The sequence below is a fragment of the Notamacropus eugenii genome, chromosome 3, assembly GCF_028372415.1.
Source record: "Notamacropus eugenii isolate mMacEug1 chromosome 3, mMacEug1.pri_v2, whole genome shotgun sequence".
Lineage (NCBI taxonomy): Eukaryota > Metazoa > Chordata > Mammalia > Diprotodontia > Macropodidae > Notamacropus > Notamacropus eugenii.
In genome coordinates, this window is record NC_092874.1 from 66,795,350 (window position 1) to 66,821,289 (window position 25,940).

At 35.7% G+C, this 25,940-nt stretch overlaps 1 protein-coding gene across 1 annotated transcript in view; it reads left to right on the top strand.

Moving 5' to 3' along the window:
* The window catches only part of MYO3A (myosin IIIA), a 247,917-nt gene that overhangs the window by 20,707 nt on the left and 201,270 nt on the right, over positions 1–25,940 (top strand). The gene's annotated exons all lie outside the window — the stretch shown is intronic.

The following is a 25,940-nucleotide window of genomic DNA, read 5'->3' on the forward strand; positions in this document are numbered from 1 at the left end:
ATTACTTTCATATGTCGTAGATTATTAGTGGCTCTTTTATTTTCCTGCTTGAGGGTGGCATTCAGAAATCTCAGAAGCTCCTATTTGCCTGTTAGGAAGAAAGAGAATATAACATAACGGAAGGGGAGAGAGAGAAGGAGGGGGAGGGGGAAAAGAGAAATGACACAAAGTCTAAATTCCTGCTTGTGTAGATATTTTCTCTTTTGCTGAGTACTAGAGGCAATGTTTCCATGGGAAGGAGTGAATAAAAATAAATCCACATAATCCCATGCTGTGCTGTGGGGAGGGTCAATATAGGCCTCTGGGTTGTACTGAGAACCTAACCTCCTATTTTGTTCCTTCTGGTGGTACACTATTGCAGGAGAAAAGTGACTGACAGGGTGATTTCTTTTATGTTTCTAGAGAAGAAACAGCCATTGCAGGCTCCCAGGTATAATGGGCTGCATTTTGGTATGCTTATACAAGATGGCAGAATGCACTGAGGAATTGTAAAAATTTATTATCACCTTTGTTATCCTTCCTATAATAATTATTATTTTAGTTAGGGCTCAGAAGAAAATCAATGTCAAGGTGTTTGTGCTTTTAAAAGACAAGCCGTAAGTTTTGGTTTTTTAATGGAATTTTTTTTTCATGCTACAGTGCTCTAAACCTTCGTTCCCCTTCTCCACTATAAATAGTAAACATGGTCCCAATCAACAGTGACTCATTCCTTTTTTACTAAACCTGGCCTCTTTGTTAATCATATAATTATTTCACGTGACATGCAGTCTTAAAATCTAAAACTCCTACTTAGCAAACAAAGCCCAAGCTAACTAGAAAAGGATTCTGATTTTTTTTCCCTCCTACCTTTTTAGCAAAGTTGAATATATTACTGCTACATGAATTGTTTGACTCATTTTAATCTAAGTTGTTCGCATTGGGGCTGAGTTAGAAGACCCAACACAGAAATAATTTTTTTGTTTGCTTTTTTGGGCATATTTTGTTTTTGTACTATAGATATCTCTTCCCTGAGCATGCACTTGTAAGAAGTCAAATAATTAAGCAAAACTCACAACATTATGAACTCATCTGAAAGTGCATGCAAAATTTCACTTCTCAAGCTCTCTAGTTTTAAAGAATTTGGTTTTATAATTAACAAAAATATTTGTTCTTTTCTTCTCACCCCAACCCCATTAGGGAAAAGAGAAACAAATTCCTTGTAACAGATATGATTCATCAAGCAAAACAAATTCCCTTATTGGCTGTATGCAAAAATATATATGTCTCATTCTGAACCCTAAATCCATTATTTTTCCATCAGGAGGTAGATATGCTTCATCATCAGTCTTCTGGAATTATGGTCATATTTATTGATCATAGTTCCTATAGCTTTTGAAATTGTTTGTTTTTACAAAATTGTTGTAATTTAAAAATTGTCCTCCTTGTTCTTCATCAGTTAATAAAAGTATTCAAAGTTGTTTTTTTTTTATTATTAATGTTATAGCATAAATAGTTTTCTGGTTCTCCTTATTTCACTCTGCATCAATTCACATGTCTTTCCATGTCTTTTGGAAATCATTTATTTCCTAATTCCTCACAGTAGCATTCTATCACATTCATATACCATAATTTATTCAGTTTTTCTTCAGTTTTTGAGTATTTAATTCCCAGCTTTTTGCCACCACAGAAACTGTTGCTATAAATATCAGATGCTTACTAATTGTATAATCATGGGCAAGTCATTTAACATTATTTGTCTCAGTTTCCTCATCTATAAAATAAGCTGGAGAAGGAAATACCAAAACACTCTTAAAACTGCCTGTTCCAGAACTACCATGTCCTTGAAAATATGAATTGGTGTATGACTCTTATTCTTATTAATTTGAATTGTTATTGAATTATGTATCTTTATCAGAGAAATTTAAGGCAAAGATTTTTACACGTTATTTACTTGCCTTTTAATAATAGATTTATTGAATTTGTTATTGCATAAAATCTTTAAAAATGTTATTTATGAAAAATTATCCACACTGTCTTTTGTGATCTTTTCTGTTCCTTTTTTGGTCATGAACTTATCCATAATACTGACAGGTAATTTTTCCCCATCTTTCTTTGCTTATGATGTGACCTTATATGTCTAGGTTATATTTCTACTTAGAGTTATATTTTTGAAAGGGTCTTGGGGCTCCCTCAACAGTTCTTGTACCATGCATTAAGAACTGCTGCTCTAAGAAAAAGTGCATGATCTGGTGCTTGAAGGATGGCAGGGACTCCCAAGTTCAGAAACTCATTATTTGTCACACAGACTATTATAATAGCTTTCTAATTGGTCTTCTTGCCTCAAGCCTTTTCCCACTCCGATACATCCCCTACTCAGTTATCAAAGTGATTTTCCTAAATGATAGGTTTGACCATATTGCTACTTGATGAACGCCGGTGGCTAACTATTACTTCCAGAATGTAATAATAGTAACAATAGCTAACCTTTATACAGCAGTTACTATGTTCCAGGTACTGTACTAAATACTTTATAATCATTATTTCATATGCTCCTCACAAAACCCTGGGAGGTAGATAATATTCTTATTTTCATTTTACAGATGACAAGAATGAGACAAACAGTAGTTAGGTGGCTTACCAGGATCATACAACTAGGTCAGATTTGAATTCAGGTCTTCCTAACTCTCGGCCCCATGCTATCCAATTCATCACCTTGTTTGTCCATAAAGTTCTTTAGGATTTAAAATTCTTTACAAGCAGACCCCTTACTAACTTTCTAATCTCATCTTAATTCATTCCCCTCTACATAATCTAGTGGCCACACTGGCCTACTTGCCATTTCTCACATGTGATGTTGTATATCCTGTCCCATTGATTTTGCACTGGTTTTTCCCCGAGCCTGTAATGTTCTCCCTCCTGACATCTGAATCTTTAGCTTCCTTTAAGTCTTAGTTCAAATGTAACCTGTTCCAGACCTTTCTTGGTTCCACCAGTCCTCAATGCCATCTTCTCTAAACATTCTATCTACTCTATATTTGTCTCATATGTTCTGATTTATATCTATTTTCCCCTACTGGAATGTAAGTTCTTTGAAGTCAGGCACTTCTATTTTGTATCCTTAGCACTTAACAGAGCCTAGAACAAACTCTTCGTAAAGGTTTCTTGATTAGTTGATCAATTGGTGTTTTTATCCAGATAAGTGTCAATATGTAATTTAACCTGAATTATGAATTCCATAAATGTTTCTACTTAATTGAGTGAAAAGAAATACTTAGTGGAAACATCACCAATTCACCTCTACATTACTAGTGATTCACTGAAATCCAGAATTTTTCGTCTTAATATACTTGTCAACCTGTAATACTTAGAAAACAAGAAGAAATTAGAACATGCACAGTATAAAAATGTGATCTTTGATCAAGGTTACAAAGTCCTTTATAGATAACAATTAAGAATGTACATATTTAGCTGCACTGAAAGATAGGTTTCTTCAGATTAATGCCACTCTTTCTTATGGATTATTGTGGAAATAAAATGAAAAGGTAGGTGGGAATGTAGGACTATCCCTACGCACAAATTTCTGTCTGTTTTGGTGCCCTTCCAACTCCTTTTTCAGGGTCCCTCTTTCCACTCTTGGTAGTTTACTGCACCTCCTACTCTCCTCTTTCCTTTCTTCCCCGGTCAATATCCATCTTCTCTCTGCCATCTATTAATATCACCTCTCAGTCATACTGTTGCATTGGAAATAAGTTTTATCAATTAATCTGAAACCAGATGTTAATGAATAATGAGGACTTAATCTAGGGTGTTTCTAGACCTACAAAAGGTTGTGAGAATTTTAAAACAAAGGAATGAAGGTCTTTAGCCATTAGAAAGAGGGAAGTGGGGGGGATGTGGTGGAGAAAGAATATTTTGAACCATTCCCTATTTATACTAAAAGCTAACATTTGTAGTACTTTAAAATTTGCAAGTCACATTGCAAACATTATCTTCCTTTTACAAAGTAGGTAAAAGCTAGAAGAAATCTTGGATATAAAGTCTAGAAATTAATCAATCTTTATTCTCTTTTATCCACAAACTTGAGTGGAGGAAAAAGATAGCATATCTCTAAATATGGTAAAAGTCACATGCATTTGGAAAATTTAAGTACAGTACCAATGTAAGTTACTTGTCATCATTTGTTGTAGGATACCTTGTCTTTAAGATTGTTTTTAAATGTATGAATAGAACTTTAGCATAGAATTTTGTCCCACTCTTGCTCAGTCATTTAATTATGGTAGCTCTGGTTTTGGAAAATTATGCTTCAATTTTGTTTGATTACAAAACATTAAAGGTCTATTATAGCATTGTGCTTCAAAGCTGTACTTAAAGGTTTTTCAATCTTCCTATTATAAATCTCCTTTTCAGTCTATCTTGCTAGATTTTAAATAGTACTTGGCTGTAGTGTGGCAGTGTTCTTTCATTCACCTGAATGCAATTTTCATTAAGGGGGAAAATGAATGGATTTTCTATTACAGAGCCACTGAGTAAAGAGTCCCCCTTTTATGGCCCCAGCTAATTTTGACTCTTTTGTGCCTGCTTTTAAAAATATAAATAGTTCCATATCACTCATTAAGGTCTATTTTTTATGATGTATACATTTACTTGGAAAACCCTTTGTAGCACAGTGGAATAAAGGGAAACATCAACTCCAAACCAGCCTGATGATCGCAAACTCTGAATTTGTAGAGTTAGAATTAAAGAGGCTTTACTGTAAGATTTGGTGTCTTTAGATCGAATGTTTGCTTTTAAATTTCAGAGCTGGTGCCCATATTTAGTTTAATAACTTTTGTATCCATTATTTCCTTCTTTTTTTTTTTTACTTTGGACTGGGAAGGGGGTTGTCCATAAATTTGGATTGGAAAAGATAACATCTTTATTTCGATATAATTAGCTTCTTTTGTAGTTGACTGTGTTTATTTATTTTATGCATGCAAATATGATTCTGGGATGGGGTATGTCCATAGGCTTCACCAGATTACCAAAGAGATATTATGATCACAAAAAGGTTAAGAACCCTGACAGAGCAGGAATCTTGACCCTTTACTGTTCTGATCTAAATCACTCCAAGGACTTGTAGACAGAGAGCAAAGTCTTCTGATAGGCTGACTGCAGGAGCAGTTGAATCAGACGGGAATGGTTTAGAATGTGGAAAATGTTTCATTTCTCAGTTCTTTCCTCAGTAAGGTCTCCACAGTCTTGCTTATATGTTTTCTCTCTTAGGATATCATACACAACTTGAAATATAAAAACACTTAAAAAGCAGGGTGAAATAGTTTTCAAATTGTTTTCCATTTCAAATTGCCTCTGTCATCAATCTCTCCATTGAAGGCAAATTGAGGAAAATTGAGAATTTATTCTTTTGCAACTTACTGAGTATTCAGACATAGAACTTCGGATTGTTTTATTGCATTTGAAGAGTACATCATGTAAAAATGATCATATTTACATGGACTTATTTTTTTAATTAAAGAGAAGAAGGGATAGATCTAAACTTACAGTTTTATTTGAGGCATGGCCTTCTGGTATGAAAACTCCTTCCATTAATGCAGATGGAACACTAAGAAGTTAAGTAACTTGCCCATGGTCATATACCTACAATATGTCAAAGGAGACTTAGACCTAGTTTTCCTAACTCCAGAGCTGGCTATCTGTCCATTTCAAGTTGCTGCTCCCTCTCTCTTTTTAAGCATAAGTCTAGTCAACTATTTTCAGTCAGTGAATAATTCAATAAGTATTTATTAAGGACTTACTAGGTATGTTAGGTATTGGACAAAGTACTGAACATACAAAGAAAGCCCCCTCAGTCTCATGGAACTTACATTGTAATGGGAAGATACAATACCGTGTACATTCAAGAAATACATAGAGATTAGATGGAAAGAAGGTTTTAGCAGCTGGATGTTGTAAGAGGAAAGGAAGAGGAATGCATTGGGAGAGGAGGGAAGGGAGAGGAAGAATAGGGAAATTACCCCACATAAATGGGGCACACAGGGAAGAGTTTAAACAATGTATGGCAGTATTAGGGGGAGTAATAACACTTGAACCTCATTCTTAACTGAGAGAACAACACTCAAACCACATATATCATCTCTTATCCTTGAACTGGTTTAGGGAGGGAAAAGTACACGTAAATATACACAGCTGAGTGCAGAAGTTCATCATACTTAGAAAGGAAGGGAGTTCAGAGAAAGAAGGGAGTGGGAAATAAGAAGAGTAGATAAAGGAAGACAGAGGTCATGAGTAAAAGAGACTTTTTGTGAGGAGACAGTAAAAAAAGAGAAGGATAAGATAAGAAAATAGGATTGAGAGAAACATACGGTTAATAATCATGTGTGAATGTGAATATGAATAATTTACCCATAAAATGGAAGAGGATAGCAAAGTAGATTAGAAACCAGAATCCAATGATCTGTAGTTTACAGTAAATACACAAAAGAGTAATATACATACAGAGAGTTAAAATGGGGGCTGGAGCAGAATCTGTTATGCTTTAGCTAAAGTAAAAAAATAAGCCAGGGGTATCACTAATGATCTCAGACAAAATAAAAGCAAAAAATAGGCCTAATTAAAAGAGATAACCAGAGAAACTACATTTTGCTAAAAGGTACCATGGACAAGGAAGCAGTTTCAAAAAAAATCTGCAGCAAGTTTTTCTGGAACAGGCCTGATTTCTCAAATATTTAGGGAATTGCATCAAGTTTATAAATAAGAGCCATTCTCCAAAAAACAGGCAGTTTACAAAAGAAGAAATCAAAGATACCTATAGTCATATGGAAAAATGCTCTAATTCACTATGAAATAGAAAAATACAAGTTAAAATAACTCTGAAGCACCACTTTACATCTATAAGAAATGACGAGTGCTGAAGCAGGATGAGAGAAAATAGGTGCACTAATACATTATTGGTGGAGTTGTGAACTGGTCCAACCATTCTAGAGAATAATTTGAAAATTTGCCCAAAGGTTTATAAAATTGTGCATGCCCTTTGACTCAGTAATACCACTATGAGATTTGGACTCCAAAGAGATTAAAGGAAAAGGACCTATATGTACAAAACTATTTATAGCAGCTCTTTTTGGTGGTGGCAATGAATTCAAAATTGAGAGGATGTTCATTAATTAGAGAATGACTGAACAAGTTGTGGTATATTACTGTGATGGAGTACTTTTGTACTATAAGAAATGACAAGAGGGATGTGGATTCAGGGGAGAAAATGGTAAGGCCTATATGAGCTGAGGCAAAGTGAACTGTGAATAACTGGGAAATCATTGTGCACAGTAAGAGAAATGTTGTAATGACTATCAGCTGTAAAAGATTTGACTGCTCTGATCAATACAGTGTTTCAAGACAATTCCAAAGAACTCATGATGAAAAATGCTCTCTACCTCCAGAGAGAAAACTGATGAATTCTGAGTACAAATTTAAGTATAATTTTCTTGCTTTCTTCTTTTATGATATGGCTAATATGAAAATATGTTTTGTGTGATTTCACTTGTATAATTAATTTTGTTTTGTCTGCCTTTTCAGTGTAAGGGAGGGGAAAGGGCTGAGACAGAGAATTTGGTATTCAATTTTTTAAAAGTTTTTAAAAGTAAATAGATAATAAATTTATAAAAAAGAAAAAACAATTAGCAAAGAAAGAATGGTACCAAATTCCTTCTATAATCTATATATCATCTTGATACCTAAATCCACAGTCAAAACAAGAGAACAAAAACTAGATCAATTTCCCTAATAAATATTTATGCAAATAATTAAATAAAATTCTAGCAAGGATAATACAGCAGTATATAGCAAATTTCATATACTATGATAAGGCTAGATTTATATACCAGGAATGTGAGGTTGGTTAAATATTAGGAAATATATAAACACAATTGATTATATCAATAACAAAAAAAGCAAAAATATGGATATTTCAATAGACAGATTAAAAAGCTTTTGAAAAATGTAACATCCATTCCTGTTAAAAAAAAAAAACAAACTAACAAACAAACACTAAACCCAGCATGCAGCACACAGACCAGACCAGCAGAGTACAGCAGGGACAGAACCCAGAACAGGCTTAAGGGCACCTCTGGCAGCAGTTCCCAGATTGCTCAACCCACAAATGCCACAGACAGCCTGAAAAGTCAGTGGGACAACTCCTTCACCCAGGAGAGGGGAGCTCATTCTAGACCTCAGGCAGCAGGCATTGCAGGAGCAGCTGCCATTTTTGGAGCACTCAACCTAGAGCTCCTGGGGGAATTGAGCCACTGATCTGATTCTCAGCTCTGAGCTCCACCCAGGGGTGAACAGGAGCACTCGCAGTGGAGCTGAAGGTGGTTGTGGTGAGGGAATTCCAATTGCAGATCCTAGACAAAAAAGCTTTTGGTTTCTGTCAGACCAGTGTACAAATCAGAAGAGGAGAAAACTCCTCTGCCTTCATTGTGCCACCTTGGAGGAACTGAGAACTTACAGGTCCCCAGAATATACCTTACTCTTGACAAAAGACTCAAAAGTCAAGTAACTGGCTGGGAAAATACCCAAGAAAGGGAGAAACAATAAGACTATGGAGGGTTACTTTCTTGGTGAACAGGTATTTTCTCCCATCCTTTCAGATGAAGAAAAACAAAGCATATCATCAGAGGAAGTCAAGGCTTCCATGTCCAAAACCTCCAAAATAAATATGCAATGGAAGAACTCAAAAAGAATTTTGAAAATCAAGTAAGAGAGCTGGAGGAAAAATTGGGAAGAAAAATGAGAGTGATGCAAGAAAATCATGAAAAGTGAGTCAACAGTTTGCTAAAGGAGACCTAAAAAAATCCTGGAGAGAATAACACCTTTAAAAAACAGGCTAATTCAATTGGAAAAAAGAGGTCCAAAAAGTCAATGAGGAGAAGAATGCTTTAAAGAGCAGAATTAGTTAAATGGGAAAGGAGGTTCAAAAAGTCACTGAAGAAAATAGTTCTTTAAAAATTAGAATGGAGCAGATAGAAGCTAATGACTTTATGAGAAACCAAGAAATTACAAAACAAGACCAAAAGAATGGAAAAATAGAAAATAAAGTGAAATATCTCATTGGAAAAACAACTGACCTGGAAAGTAGATCCAGGAGAGACAATTTAAAAATTATGGGACTACCTGAAAGCCATGATCAAAAAAAGAGCCTAGACATCATCTTTCATGAAATTATCAAGGAAAACTGCCCTTATATTCTAGAACCAGAGGATAAAATAAATATTGAAATAATCTACCAATCACCTCCTGAAAGAGATCCACAAAGAGAAACTCCTGGGAATATTGTGGCCAAATTCCAGAGTTCCCAGGTCAAGGAGAAAATATTGCAAGCATCTGAAAAGAAACAATTAGAGTATTGTGGAAATACAATCAGGATAGCACAAGATCTAGCAGCTTTTACTATAAGGGATTGAAGGGCATGGAATATGGTATTCCAGAAGCCAAAGGAACTAGGATTAAAACCAAGAATCACCTACTCAGCAAAACTGAGTATAATACTTCAAGGGAAAAAATGGTCATTCAATGAAATGGAGAACTTTCAAGCATTCTTGATGAAAAGATCAGAACTGAATAGAAAATTTGACTTTCAAACACAAGAATCAAGAGAAGCATGAAAAGGTAAACAGGAAAGAGAAATCATAAAGGACTTTCTAAAGTTGAACTGTTTACATTCCTACATGGAAAGATAATATTTGTAACTCTTGACACTTTTCTCCGTATTTGGGTAGTTGGAGGGATTAAACACACACATACACACACACACACACATACATACATACACACACACAGAGCACAGGATGAGTTGAATAAGAAGGGATGATACTTTAAAAAATGAAATTGAGGGGTGAGAGAGGAATGTATTGGGAGGAGAAATGGAGAAATGGAATGGGGTAAAATATCACTTTTTCAGTGGAGAAGAGAAGGGAGGAGGTGAGAGAAAAAAGGGAAACTTACTGTCTTCACATTTGGCTTAAGGAGGGAATGACATGCTCACTTAGTTTGGTATGAAAGTATATCTTGCACTAAGGGAGAAGGGGACAAGTGGAGTGAGAGGGATGATAGAAGAGAGGACAAATGGGAGAAGGGAGTAATCAGAAGTAAATACTTTTGGGAAGGGACAAGGTCAAAAGAGAATAGAATAAATGGGCAGCAGGATAGGATGGAGGGAAATATAGTTAGTCTTACACAACATGACTATTATGGAAGTCTTTTGCAAAATTACGCTGATACAGCCTATATTGAATTGCTTGCCTTCTCAGTGGGGTTGGTTGGGGAGGCAGTAAGGGAGAGAATTGGGAATTCAAAGTATTAGGAATAAATGTTGAGAATTATTTTTGCATATAACTGGGAAAAAAAAATACAGTAATCGGGTACAGAAATCTATCTTGCCCTATAAAAAAAAAGAGAGAAGAAGAGGATAAGGGAAGGGAGGGCTAATAGAAGGAAGGGCATGTTGAGGGAAAGGGTAATCAGAATGCAAGGTGTTATGGGGTGGAGGGAGGGGAGAGATGGGGAGAAAATTTGTAACTCTAAGTTTTATGGAAATGAGTATTGAAAACTAAAAATAAACATTAGAAAATTTTAAAAAAATACTAGAAAGCATAGGAATAAATGGACCTTAAAATGATAGGTAGTATCTATCAAGATTCAAGAGCAAGAATTGTCTGTATTGGGGATGGAAGGGACTAGAAGCCTTTCTGAAATGATCAGGGGTGAATCAAAGATGTCTATTATCCCCATTACTTCAGTATTGTACTGAAAATCTTAACTACAGCAATGAGATGAGAGAAAGAAGTTGAAGTAATAAGCATGGGCAATGAGGAAACAAAACTACCACTTTTTGCAGATGATATATTGGTTTCTTTATAGAAACCTAGAGAATCAACTAAAAAGTAATCAAAACAATTAACTTCAGCAAAGTTGCATGCTACAAAATAAACCCACATAAATCATTAGCATTTCTCTGTATTACCAACAAAACCCAGCAGGAAGAGATAAAATGATAAATTGCATTGAAAATAACTACCAACAGGGTAAAGTACTAGAGTTACAAAAAGTTCTTCACACAAATACAAATATAAATAATTGGAAAATATTAATTGCTCATGAGTAGGTTGAGCCAATATAGTAAAAATGAAAATACTACCTAAATTAATTTACTTATTCAGAGCCATACCAGACTACTAAAGAATTATCTTGTAGTGCTAAAAAAAATTCATTCAGAGAAACAAAAGCTCAAAAATATCAATGCAATCAATACAAAAGAAGAAGGAAAGAAGGGTGCCTGAAGGTCTCATTTCTCAAGTATATAGGGAACTGAGTAAAATTTATGAAAATAACATCCATTTCCAAATTGACTAGGTAGTTTTTAGAAGAAGAAATGAAAACTATCAATAGCTATATAAAAATGTCCCAAACCTCTAATAATTAGAGAATTGCACATTAAAACAACTCTGAAGTACTATTTTACCTCCATCATATTGACTAAGATGACAAAAAAAAGGGAAATGACAAATGCTGAAGGGAGTATAGGAAAAGAGATACACTAATGCATCCTTGGTGAACTAGTCCAACAATTCTGGAAAGCAATTAGAATTTTGCCCAAAAAACTACTAAAATATGCATACTCTTTGACCCAGCAATAGGTCTATGCTCCAAAGAAATCAAATAAAGAGGAAAAGGATCCACGTATACAAAAATATTTATTGCAGGGGTTTTTTATGATCACAAAGAATTGGAAACTTAGAGGATGCTTATCAATTGGGGCAGAGCAGAACAAGTTATAGTATATGAATATGATGGAACATTACTGGGCTATAAGAAATAATAGAGGCGAGGATTTGGGGAATATGGCAGAGCAGGTCATAAAATTTCAAGTTCTCAAGATTTTCCCCTACAAAGAGATAAAATGGTACCTCAGAGCAAACACAGTGTTGTAAAAAAATAAATAAGTGTAGGGGCAGAACAGTGGTCCTTCTGAGACAATAGGAGAAGATATGAAGAAAAGTCCCCAGGAAGAGATTTAGCCCCTGTGAAGAGTAAATACCTCCAGGCTAGGACCACTTAAAAAACAGGCAACAAGCCATGGGGTTAGCTGTGTTGAGAGGCTGCCTTGACCCCAGTCACAGGAACTTTTACCCCTGGGACAGTGAGGAGAGTTGGGCATCTGAGCTGTGGAAGATTGAAGGAACCTCTACTGACAAGGAATGCCAGACCCAAGTGTGCCGCAAAGACATGGCTGGGGGTGGGGGGACAAGCACACAGGTGAGTTCAGATGCAGTGAGGTGAAGATGCTACTGGTTGTGGGCACTTGCAAGAGGTTTGAGATCTTAGTCCCAGTTCCAAGCCAGAGTAGATATCTGAAGGAGGATCTGAAACCAGAGGCACCATCCCTCATATCCCAGGACTAGAAGTGATTATAAAAACTGAGCTCCTGCAAATTAAAAAAAAAAGATACACAGGCAAAGGAGAAAGAATTCAACCATAGAGAGTTACTATGGGAACAGAACAGACTGGGGTTTGTCTTCAGAGGAGGATATTAAAACAAAGAAACTCTCTTCTACCCCAAAGAGTGGTGTCAAATGGTCACCTGTCCAAAAAGGAATTCATAGAAGAACTTTTAAAAAGACTTTAAAAAATCAAATGAGATTGAGGAAAAACTAAAAAAAATTAAGAACAATCCAAGAAAAATAAGATCATGAAAAGAAAATCAACCATATAGAAAAGGAGATCCAGAATCTTAAGGAAGCAAAGACTCTTTAAAAATCAGAATTGGGCAAAGGAAAGCCAGCAAAGTTATAAGAGATCAAGAAATAATAAAACAAAATACAATGGAAAAAGTAGAAGATTATGAAACATCTCATAAGAAAAACAGCTGATCTGGAGAACAGATCAAGAGAAAAAATAAGAACAATCAAACTACCTGAAAGCCATGATCAAGCAAAGAATCTTGACACAACAATACAAATAATTAAATAAAATTTTCATGAAACAGTAGAACAAAAGGGGAAGGTAGAAAGAGAAGAAGTCCACTGATCATACTTCAAAGAGATCCTCTGAGAAAAATCCACAGGCATATTATAATCAAATTCTGAAGCCCCTAGCTCAAGGATAAAATATTATAAGCAACAAGAAAAAAATTAAATATGGCAGTACCACAATTAGAATCACCCAAGACCTAGCAATGGTGACATTAAAAGACTGCAAGTCTTGGAACACTATACATTGAGGCACAAAAGAACTGAGGTTCCAGCCAAAAATATCATACCCAGCAAAAATAAGCATGATCCTGAATGAAAAAAATGGACCCTTAAGGAATTGTCAGACTTTCAAGACTTTGTTTTAAAAAACAACTGAACTTAATAAAAGATTTGACATACAATAAGGTATATACCAAAGAGTAATTACAAGGGACACAATAAGGACAAAATGTTTTCCTTTTATGTATGTAAAATGTATGTCTAAGATTATTAGTAGTAATTAAGGAGTTCATAAGAAAGATTAGGGTAGATATGAGTATGATATGACTTTAAAAAGTAAAATTGTTTAGAAACAGCTAAAATGAGTAATTATCTCATACAAATTAGGTATGAGAGGAAAAACTGACACAGAGGAATTAGATAGGGGAGGAGGACTATTAGTTCCGGAAAACTACTTTCATTGGGAATGGATTCGAGGGAAGAATACATGTATATCTAGAAGAAAATAGAAGCCTTTTAAATTTAGAAAGAAATAAAATGCTAAAGAGATAGGGAGTGGGGAGAGGATCAGGGAGGGATCTCTAGAGGGGAGGGTAAGGGAATAGGTTAAAGAGGGATATAGAATGATGTTTAAATTTATGGAAATAAGAGAATAAGGGAGGGGTCTTTGGGGGAAATAGGTTAAGTAATAGAAGGGCAAGGTAGTGGGTAGAAGTGAAGTAAAGAAGTGAGGAGGGATAGGAAATAAGAGATACAAACAGAACAAAAATCAGGAGTAGAATTCTTTAGGGAAAATGTGTGTGTGTGTATGTGAATACATCTGTATATAAATATATCCATACTCAATTGTAACCTTCTGGTGGGGAAGGGGGAAAAAAGAACAAAGTAAAATGTACACAGCAGAGAACAAAAGAAAACTTACAGGGAAGTAAAGAAAAGATCAACAGTTCTTAACACAACATATAATATTTACTACATAGGCTTTCTTGAAATGGAAATTTATTGCTATATATTTTGAAATCCTCCCTTACATTCTGCTGTGCACATGCCTTTTTTTCTTTTCTTATTTTGTATTTGTTTTAATATTTAAGTTTATAATGTTTCTTTTTCTTTTCTTGTTGTATATTTAAGTTTCAATATTTAAGTTTAAAATTGTAAAAAAAGAAAGATTGAAGAAAGTGGTTTCAGAAAAACCTGGGAAGACTTATATGAACTGATGTCAAGTAAACAGAACCAGGAAAACTACGTACATAGTAACAGCAATCTTGTAAAGAGAATTAACTCTGAAGGACTTCATAATTATGATCAAGAAACAATTACCAACCACAATTCCAAAGGACTCATGAGGAAATATGATATCTATCTCCAGATCAACAATGTTTTGGGAAAAGATGGAAGCAAATTTTTTTATCTTTTTTTTCCTTGCTTTTGTTTGTTTTGGACAGAGGGTAGAGGAACCTAACTATTGTGGAAATTTGTTTTGCACAACTATGCATATTTGTAATGAGTTTTGTATTTCTTGCCCTCTCAATGTTTGGGGGACAGAGGGAAAAGAAGAGAATGTGGAACTAAAAATAAAATATATTGAATTTGGAAAAAAAATAAAAATAGAAAAGCCTTTTTTAAAAAAACAAAAGGTCTATGGAAGACCTTCACTAGGAGTATTTCACACACACACACACACACACACACACACACACACACACACAAAGCTTTTGTCCTTTCTACTATTCTCTATCTCCCTTTTAGTAGCAAAATGTTAGCCAATCAGTATATTTATGCTCAGAACATTCAATAAAATGATTAGAAAAGAAACAGAGCACTTTTTCTTAAACTACAGGGCTATACTTTTTTTTTTTTTTACATAAAGCCTTATTTTCTTACCAGAACAATCAGTTGAGACTAGAGAAGAAACAAGATTGTAATCCACCTTGTTCCTTTGAGGTTTTAGTAATCTCGGGTCCAGTAGAATGCAAGATCCTTGACAGCACACAGTAGACACTTAATAAAAACATTTTGAATTTAATCATACCTCACCCACTCCCACTTCTTCCTGGTTCCTTTTTTGTCTTTTTCCTATAACTATTTTTTCCTGTACCTAAAGTTAGTCATTTTGTAGAACACAGCACAATAAGGCAAACCTTCATAAATGGACTAGTACTTCTTGGTTAGGGCAATTGTTGCAAGTTTGGGCAATACTGACCACTGGGAGAGTGAAATCAAAGCATAGTTCTGCCTGTGTATAAGCAGTTCCCATATCCTTCTAGAATTTAGGAATTTATGACCATATATGAAATCCAAAAGAAGTAGCATCCGCTGAAAAGTACTATTTTCCTGATTCTTAGATAAAATAGCATTTCTATTGAATATTCTTGTGTGTGGATTGATCTTAACCTTAAATGAATGACTGAGAATTTCAAATGTCCTTAGAAATATACTTGTTCTAAGAGATTCAAATTGTCTGTCAACTGTAAGTAGAAGGAAGATGTCTTGCTCCTAATTTCTTTTTTCAACATGTCAGCCCCTAATAATGGTTTTATATAGCATTATAAAAGGCTGCTTTCCATTTGGGGCACTTGATGGATCTTGCTGAAAAGATATAGATTTTTAAGGTAGAAAACAAGATGGCAGTCATACCATCTTCAGTAAAATGTCTATTATGATTGTGCTGTATTTCTTACACAAGCTGCTTAGCTAATATAATTAGAAGAATATAAAACTAACTGCAAAGTAGATGGAGGAAATTGCTGTCTTAATTGACCTAGATAACTGAAAGCCATATTGGGGAATTAATAGTTCTTAAATGTCTCCTGACAGTGAATATACACTTAAAACATTTTGCTTTTTGTTTGTTTCCATCTCTATATTTGTATTTGCTGATGCATTTAGGTTTTGTACTTTTTCCTAAAAAATATTGCTAGTGATAACTGCGATTAATATTAGTCTCTTCATGATCCTATTTTGGGTTTTCCTGGTGAGATACTGGAGTGGTTTGCCATTTCCTTTTTCTAGCTTATTTTACAGATGAGGAAAATGAGTCAACCAAGATTGAGTTGCCCAGGGTCACACAACTAGCAAATGTCCAAGGTCAGATTTGAACTCAGGAATATGAATCTTCCAGACTCAGAGCTCTAACCACTGCACCACCTAGATATTCCAAGTTTATTTCATAGTAAATCCTATTCTGAGAGTGTATGATGTTTTTCTTGGTGGATTATTATTGCATTTCGCATTGCTACATTTTTCATTATTTTCTGAGATTCTCCCTCGCAAGGTTATGAAAAAAAACTTTAAGATTTAAAAAGTCTTGTGTAAATGACTTTTTAAACTTTCTTTTGCTTGTGCACGTGTATGCACACACGCATACATGTGCATGTGCACACATGGTGCAGGATACAGGGATGATCTTCACCTTCAAATTACACCCCCTCTTAAGTTTCCATTCTATAGAAATGTGAAAGAATGCAAGGAAAACATAAAAAGAGAGTGATGAGATTTTCAGATCTCTCCCACATATAATATAGTTCATTACCACTGATGCCACTGAAGTAGAAAGTAGCTGGTCTTCGTGAGTTGTTGTAATCAAAAAATATATCAACCAATGGCCAACCTTCTAGCAACAAGCCTCTGCTGATTTAGCCTGGCTGCTGTGCCTGTCCTGGAAGCATTTCCAGTGTGGTATACTGTGGCAACAGTAGCAATCCACTACCATGGCTGTGAAGATCCCTGAGTCAGCTTTACTCCCCAAGGAGGGGTTGAGTGGAACCTGAATAAAGGATCTATGTATTTATATCTGAAAAAAATGGGTGGCTGCACCATTTTCTTGACTTGTTATGATTGCTGATTTCTCCAGTTTGTGTGTCTAGGCTCCCTTCCTGTCTTGGCTACTTTCCCACATCCCTTAAATATTTAGGAACTTTGTTGAGATATTGAATAACTGTCATGCATGTCTTGGTTCCACAGGACTCTGTCTGGTAGCTTCAAGGATGAGCTGCTTAGTTGCATAGCTCAATTCCTTCTTCTCTTAGCCTCCATACTTCTGACCATTTGGCCTTGGTCTCATTCCCTGAAGTACACAGGCAAAGTTCCATTCTATTTGTAGGTTCATAGAATTAAAGCTGGAAGTTATGTTGAGACCATATAATCCAAGGGCTCTTAACCTTGGACCCCTGAGCCTAGTGAAGCCTATGAAGCCCTTTTCAGAATAATGTTTTTAAATGTGAGAAATGAAATACAGAGTTTACAAAGGAAGTCAGGGTTCATTATCCCTGTCCTCACGTGAAATGCTCAGCAGCAGCAGAACTTTGCTTTGCTTCCAGTGGTGGAATGGCCTTCTCTGCCAAACTACCCCACCATCAGCATCTTCCTTAAGTTCCAGCTTTCTCACACAGTTGTGTTCCTAGGATTATATAACTTGAGCTGGAAGGGACCTCAGACCTAGTCCAACTTTCTTATTATACAGTGAAAGAAACTAAGGCCCAGGGAGGTCAAGAAGATTACCTAAGTTCATATAGGTAAGCATCAAAGGCAAGACTGGAACTCAGGTCCTTCCACTGTGTGCTGTGCAATGCTGCCTCAACTTTCTTTCATGGTACTTTCTGGCATGACTTGCATTCATCCTCCTAATGAGAGAGAACAACTCACATTTCAGTACATGTGATAGCCTGGAGTTTGCTGCATACCAATTGTTCAGTTTCATTCTTATGCTACTTCCTACATCAGTGGCAACAGAAGTACTAAAATATATCATACATGGGAAATGTAGGTAAATCTCCACATTCTAGGTTTGCCTTACATTCTTTCATATTCCAATAGGATAGAAACTCCTGGAGAGCAGGGACTCTGTCACTTTTGTCTCTGTATTCTCAGGGATTAGAATAGTACCTGTTTCATAGTAAATGATTAAGAAATATTTGTTAAATTGAATTTGCTAAGCCTTTCCTGTGATTGCTGCTAATTTTTAAAAACTCCAGTGAGTTTACATGTAAATATGGTAATGGTCTCAGTTTAATTTACTGTCTGGTTAGGGTTATAAAATGTACTTTCCTCACATAGTTACAATTCTCACCCCAGGTGCAGAAGTAGCTAGGGACTTGGTGCCTAGAAACTTGAGATTTATGGCCACTCCATTCTTGATAATTCGTCCTATTCCCTGGATTTCTTCTATTCTTTTTCCTCCTTTTGCAAAAGCTTTCTTTCCTTAAAGTCTGAGTACACTTTGTCTAAAGGATACTTTGTCTCTCTGGGACAAAAGGACAAAATGCCCCTTCACAATCCATCATATTTTCTTCTTTCAAAGTCTATCTTTCCTGGAAATGCTTCCCCCCCAAGTGCTTCTTTATTTTCAGAACCATTTCAGTATATTTTTAAGCATCACAGATCTATTTTTTTTTTTGCTATAAATACCACTACAATGAAAAATCTGCATGACAAAATTTCTAAGCCATGATTAATAGCTTACTAATTTCAACCAATACTGGGTAGAAAGTTCAAGACAAATCCCACCTATAGTAATAATTGGTTCCTTGAAAACAGAATGCTTGATGAAACAACACTGTTGGAAAGAGTTAATTCTAAAAGAACAGTGATATAAATGGACCATTGGACCAATAGAATGTAAGGTTATTAAGGGGAAGGACTGTTTTCCCCAGTGCTTAGCGTAGTATAGGCACTTTGTAAATTGTCATTAATTGATTGGCTAGATGATGTTTCATATGGTTTAGCCATATTACATTGAGGTTTGGTTAGTGTGAAACATTAGCTGGTGAAACTTTATGTGGCATATGCCTCTATGACCAAAATAATTTGAATAGTTCCTTAGATTTCGTTATGATAAGATTCATCAGCTACAAAAGCATAAAACTGACCTGAGACTTTTGGGACACCTTGTATTATATTGTGTTCATCTTATATTCTTCTTTGTTATAGTTTTAAACCCTTTTCACAAATTTGCAAGATTAGCTTAAAAGACGAGTTTCTGGATCAACTTCAGGCTGGATTAGAAGGCTTCTGAGGCACCTTGTTTGTACCTCTGAGATTTAGCAACAGCAGGCATCTTAAATATCTCTTAAATACCATTGACTGACAAATCAGCAGATTAAGCAAAGCCTGAAATTCGCTAGATGGAATAAATAGAAACTCATGTCATTTGGCTTTTACCTGACACCAACTTGTCACAAATAAACAAGAGCTGCTTCCATAAAAAAATAAAATTGGATTGGAAATTATACAGTGCCTTCCAACTCATCTTTAAGCAATGTTATCCTAGTTCTCCCAAGGTCATAACATAGAGATAGGCTCAGCCATCTTATTCTTTCTCAGTTTTTATTCTTTACATTGGTGCCCCATTTTCTTTTTCTAATAGTCTGTTTTACTTCTAAACTAATGTTATACCAACCAAATGTGAAGGAGTTGAAAAATAGAAAAAAATGCCTATGTTCCTAATGTTAGGAATTATAAAACTGAACTACAAAAAAAAGACTTCCAAACTTTTGTTCTTGATCCCATCATCTTCTGTCTCCTCCAGGTAATTACTCCATCAATCATTCCCTCTTTTTCCTTCATCTTCAATTTCTTCTTATTCACTGGACCCCTCTCCACCATCTACAAATATATCTAGGACTCCCTAATCCTTAAAAAAACTATCAACAACTTATCTTGACCCTATTATCCCATCAGAGTCTCTTCCTACTTTTTTCCTCCTTTTCATAGTCACAGACGCAATAAGGTTCATTTTCTCTTGTTGCTTCAATTTCTTCACCTTGTATTCACATTTCTGTCCCTTATAGTCTGACTTCTGATGCCACCATTGGATTGAAACAGCTCTGTCTGAGATTACCAAAAATCTCTTTAAAAGCTAAATTCAATGCTCTTTGTTTCAGTCTTCATCTTTCTCCATCCTTCTGCAGTACTTGACAGCATGAACTAACCTCTCCTCTTGGGTACTCTCTGACACTTTCTTTTCTTTTGATTTTTCCTCATCTTTCTGCTCACTCTATCTCACTTTCTCTTGTTGCATCATCAGCACAATGCTGTTCCCATCTACTAATTGGAGATGTCCCCTGGAGCTCCATTGGGGGTCTTTTTTTAAACTTTATGGATTCATTTTCAAAATCAGCTTAAGTTTTATTTTTTCCATATAACTATCTATTTTCAGTTCTCAACATTCACTCCCACAAAATTTTGAATTTCAGATTTTCTCCCCATCTTTCCCTTACCCACTTTTAAAGCTTTGAGTTCCACATTCTTTCCCTTCTCCCCTTCCCACCCACTCTCATTGAGAAGGTAAGCAGTTCAATAAAGCTTATACATGTGTGGGCATGAAAAACACCTCCACAGCAGTGATGTGTATTTCCCTCCATCCTGTCCCACTCTCCATTTATTCAGTTCTCTCCTTCGACCTGTTCCTCTACCAAAGTGTTTGCTTCTGATTATTCCTTCCCCCCAATCTGTCATCCCTTCTATTATTCCCCCCTCACCCCCTGCTTTCCTGTAGAATAAGATAAACTTCCATACCCAATTGAGTGTGTATGTTATTCCCTCCTGAAGCCAAATCCTATGAAAGGAGGGCTCACTCATTCCTTCTCACCTTCCCCTTCTTCTCTTCCATTGTAAAATCTTTTTCTTGCCTCTCTTATTTGAGATGATTTACTACATTCTACTTCTCTCTTTCTCCTAGTATAATCCTCTCAACCCTCAATTTTCTTTTGTAAATATCATCCCTTCATATTCAGCTCACCCTGTGACCTCTCCCTCCCTCCCTTCCTCCTCCCCCTCTCTCTCCGTATATATGTATATATTCCATATATATATGTATATATATTTCCATATACATGTATATATATACATATATATTCCCTCCAACTATCCTAATACTGAGAAAGATCTCATGAGTTACAAATATCATCTTTTCATGTAGAAATGTAAACAGTTCCACTTTAATAATTCTCTTATGGTTTCTCTTTCCTGTTTAGCTTTTCATGCTTCTCTTAATTCTTGTATTTGAAAGTCAAATTTTCTATTCAGCTGTGGTCTTTTCAACAAGAATACTTGTAAGTCTTCTTTTTCACTGAAGTTCCATTTTTCCCCTGAAGTATTATACTCAGCTTTGCTGGGTAGGTGATTCTTGGTTTTAAGCTTAGCTCCTTCGACTTATGGAATATCATATTCCAAGCCCTCTGATTCCTTAGTGTAGTGTTATCCTAATTGTGCTTCCACAATACTTGAATTGTTTCTTTATGACTTCTAATAATATTTTCTCCTTGACCTAGGAAGTCTGGAATTTGGCTGCAAAATTCCCAGGAGTTTTCCTTTCAGGATCTCTTTCAGGAGGTAATCATTGAGTTCTTTCCATTTCTGTTTTATTCTCTGGTTCTAGAATATCAGGGCAGCTTTTCTTGAAAATTTCTTGAAAGATGATGTCTGGCCTCTTTTTCTAATCATGGTTTTCATGTAGTCCCATAATTTTTAAATTATCTCTCCTGGATCCATTTTCCAAGTCTTTTGTTTTTCCAATGAGATACTTCACATTGTCTTCTATCTTTCATTCTTTTGGTTTTGTTTTATAATTTCTTGATTTCTCATGAAGTCATTTGTTTCCATTTGCTCCATTCTAATTTTTAAAGAATTATTTTCTTCAATGAGCTTCTGGATCTCTTTTTCCGTTTGGCCCATTCTGCTTTTTAAGGCATTCTTCTTATTGACTTTTGGGACCTCTTTTGCCATTTGAGTTAGTCTAATTTTAAAGGTGTTATTTTCTTCAGCATTTTTTGGGATTTCCTTTAGCAAGCTGTTGACTCATTTTTCAGTGTTTTCTTGTATCACTCTCATTTCTCTTCCTAGTTTTTCCTCTACTTATTTGATTTTCAAAATCCTTTTTGAGCTCTTCCATGTCCTGAGACCAATTCATATTTTTCTTAAAGGTTTTGGATGCAGGAGTTTCTGGTTGTATGTTTTGATCTTCCTCATCATCAATGATGTAAAAAAATACCCTTCACCAAGAAAGTAAGACTCTGTAGTCTTTTTCTTTTCCCCCTGTTTGCTCATTTTCCCAGCCAATTACTTGATTTTTGAGCTTTGTTAAGTGGAGGGTTCTAGAAGCAGCTTCTGCTTTAGCAGTGGCTGCTACCACCCTGGGGCTGAGGCCAGGCAGATCTAGGGCTGCCTCTCAGCCAGGTGAGAGATCCTTCCCACTGACTTTAAAAGTGTCTTTAGGGTTTCTGGGTTGAGAAGTCTGGAATCCACAGTAGCCACTAGTGATTCAGTCCCCCTAAGGCCTGCTCTGGCTCTATCCCTGAGTGGCCCATACCAAACTGCACTCCACTCCCTGCCTGGTGCAACAGACCCTTCCTGTCAACCTTCAAGATTGTCTTGGGCTGGAAATTTGCTTTAGTTTGTTATTTTGTGGCTTCTGCTATTCTAGAATTTGTTTAGATTCATTTGTTACAGGTTTTTGATGAATTTGGGGGATAGCCATAGCAAGTCCCTGTTTCTACTCTACCATTCGGCTCTGACCTGAGGGCGTCTTTTTTTTTTTTACTCTCTCTGTCTTGGTGTTCTCCTAAGTGCCTTTAGGTTCAAATATAACCTTTATGCAGTCGACTATATAATCAGTTCTAATCTCTGGAAGTCTAGCCCTGCATGACCAAGTATCTTATGGACATATCTGCCTGGATATCCCATGGGCATTTCAATCTTAATGTAACCCATCCTCCTCCAAACTTCCCAATTCGTATCAAGGGAAGCACTATACTTTTACTAGGTGTGTCATCTGAGCCATCCTTGACTCTTTCCTCTCCCTTTTCCTCAAAATAAATCAAGTCTTATATTTTTATGTCCCTACTATATATCATCAGCTGCTTTTGTTCACTCCCATGGTCATCCTCCAAGTTCAGGTCCTCATTACCTGTCACCTGGAATTTTGCAATAGCCTGCAAATTGGTCTTGCTTTTATTTCTCTCCTGCCAAATTATTTCTAAAGCATAGATCTGAGCATGTCTTTCCTCTACTTAGAATATGTCCAGTGACTCCTGTTTGCCTCTAGGATAAAAATATAAAATTCATCCTGACCCTGACATTTAAATCCCTTTACAATCTGATTCCCAACTACCTTTCCAGTCCCAAGACTGAGAAAGAACAAATAGCTAATTAAGTGTTGATACCTAAGTAAGAAGACAGTAAAAAAAAAAAAAAAAAAGCCTGGTCTCAATGAGTTTGTCACCAGGTGAATTATATCCCAAAATACTGAAATAACCAATGGATGTGAATTTTAGTTTCTGTCAATGTGATCTTTGAAAGAAAGGCAAACCAGATAAACCTCTTTTCTTTTTCTTGATAGTGTTACTAAAGTGATAGATCAGGAGAATTCTGTAGATACAGTTTATCTAGAATTTGGCTGAGTATTTAACAAGTTCCTTTACACTGATCTGGTGGACAAGATTAAGAGATATGACCTTGACAATAGTATGATAGCTGGATTCAGAACTGGTTGAGTGGCTAGACCAAAGAACAGTCATTAATTGTCCATCGTCACTTTGAAAAGATAAAGTCCCTACTATAAATCTGTACTTGACTCTGTGCTGTTTAAGAGTTTTTTCCAATGACTTGGACAAAGACAGAGTTGATGTAGTTACCAAATTCACAGATAACAGATCTACGAAGGATAGTTAATACAGTGAATAATAGGGTCAAATAGATCTCGACAGGTTAGAATGCTGAGCTGAATTGAATAAGCTCAGTAAAGTTAAGTAAAAGTGAAGTTAAAGTAATGTAAAGTTATAGATGAATCAAAAAAATCATTTTCAAAAAACAGGATGATGGAGATATAGCTAGAAAGCACTTTGAAAATTCTCTGGGAATTTTCATTGGCTAAAAACCTTTATGTGTCAGCAGTATGATATGATGGCCAAGAAAATTAATGTGATTTTGGGCTACATAGGGAGCCATGTAGTGTTTAGGACTAAGGAGATGGGCAGCTATACTATGCCTTTCAAATGACATGTGGAGTACTGTGATCAGTTCTGAATGTCACATTTAGGAAGGACTTTGTTAAGCAGAAGAATATAAAAGAAACCATATGGAAGGGGGTTTGATTTCTTCTACTTGGCTGCAAAAGGCAAAACTTGAAATAAGGGAGGCAAATTTGGGCTTGATAAAAGGAAGAACTTTCTAACAATGAAAGCTGTTGGGAAATGGAATCAATTGCCTCAAGATGTAGTGAGAGCCCCCTCACTAGACAGATTTCACACAAAGGCTTTATGACCCCTTCTGGGATTTGAAATTCTTGGCCCCTTTAGGTTTATCTGTGGCCTCCAACATCTCTCTGAGAGTCTTAAGACTTTTGTAACTCCTTTTTCATCCCAGCTAAAAAGGCATTAATATTCCTGCAGCAGTGTAAAAAGGCTTATCTTGGAATTCAGGGCAGCACATCCTACTGCCAACTGAAGGAGGGTACCTTATGAATATTAAACTGTCAGCTCTGGTTTGAATTGCCCTAAAGGTCAGAACTGAACTGTCTAATATCTTGTAGAAAGATTAGGCCTATGTTTGCTTTCCCTCTTCATTGTTCTTATGAAACATAGGCCCTGAAGATTTATTCAACAAACTTTTTAGTACCTCCAATGTATATTGTGCAGCATAGGAAACATAAGATTAAATAAAAATGAACACCTGCCTCCCAAAGTTTATAATCTAGTGGTAATGTGTATGCTTGTAACATACAGTAAGCACTTAATAAATGCTTACTTCAATCACATGGCAACTGCATGAGTTGAATACATAGTTCTAGGAAGTTAGGAAAGGGAGGAATCATTTGTACCTGAGTGTATCAAGAAAGTTTCCTAGAAGGAAAAGGAAATGGCAAACCACTCCAGTATCTTTGCCAAGAAGACCCCAAATGGGGTCATGAAGATTCAGACATGACTGAAATGACTCAACAACATTCTAGATACAGGGAATAACATGGACAGAGATACAGAGTTGAGTAAGCATGGGACATGTTTGAGGGACAGTAACTGAACTGGCATGATAGAGAATGCAAAGGAGAACAAGAAAGGCTAGGGATTTTGTAGATTAAAGTAGTAGATTTGAGCCAGATCATGGAGAGGCTTGAGTTTCAGACCAAGGATAAAGTAAGGTACTTTGATAACCCAATGGAACTCCAAGTTTTCTTGCATGATTTGGATGAAATCTTGAGTAGATGAAAATCCAGTTGTACTGTGGGGTCTCTGAATTCTAAGATTCATGCTTTTTTCCTCCATGACAATTAATGGCATAGAAATAAGATGACAATAACAGTGGTAAATATTTTGTGAATTTTTTATTTTGATGTATGTTTCTTAAAAATGCTATTTGTAATCTTTCCTTGTCTTCAAGCTTTGGTTAAAGTTGAAAGAAGCTGATTTTTAAAGTGATAAAATATACTGTCATTTGTGCAATAAATTCATATGTTATGTTGAACTCAATTATAAAATCTGAAATCAATGATGAGTTTAAATTTCAGACCCTGAAACTGTAGGAATGATTTGTGGAGTCATAGTCCTTATCCTAGACTTTAAGAAGTTGGCCAGTGCTTCTAGAGAGTATCCTTAAAAACACATTCATATCTCTAAGTGACAGTTCCAAAGCCTATGTTCTTGTAATACACTGAAATTGCATACAAGTATAGGTTGCTCTTTTCAATTTTTTCCCATTTCTTTTCTGTAGCAACTTTTTAAAAAATCA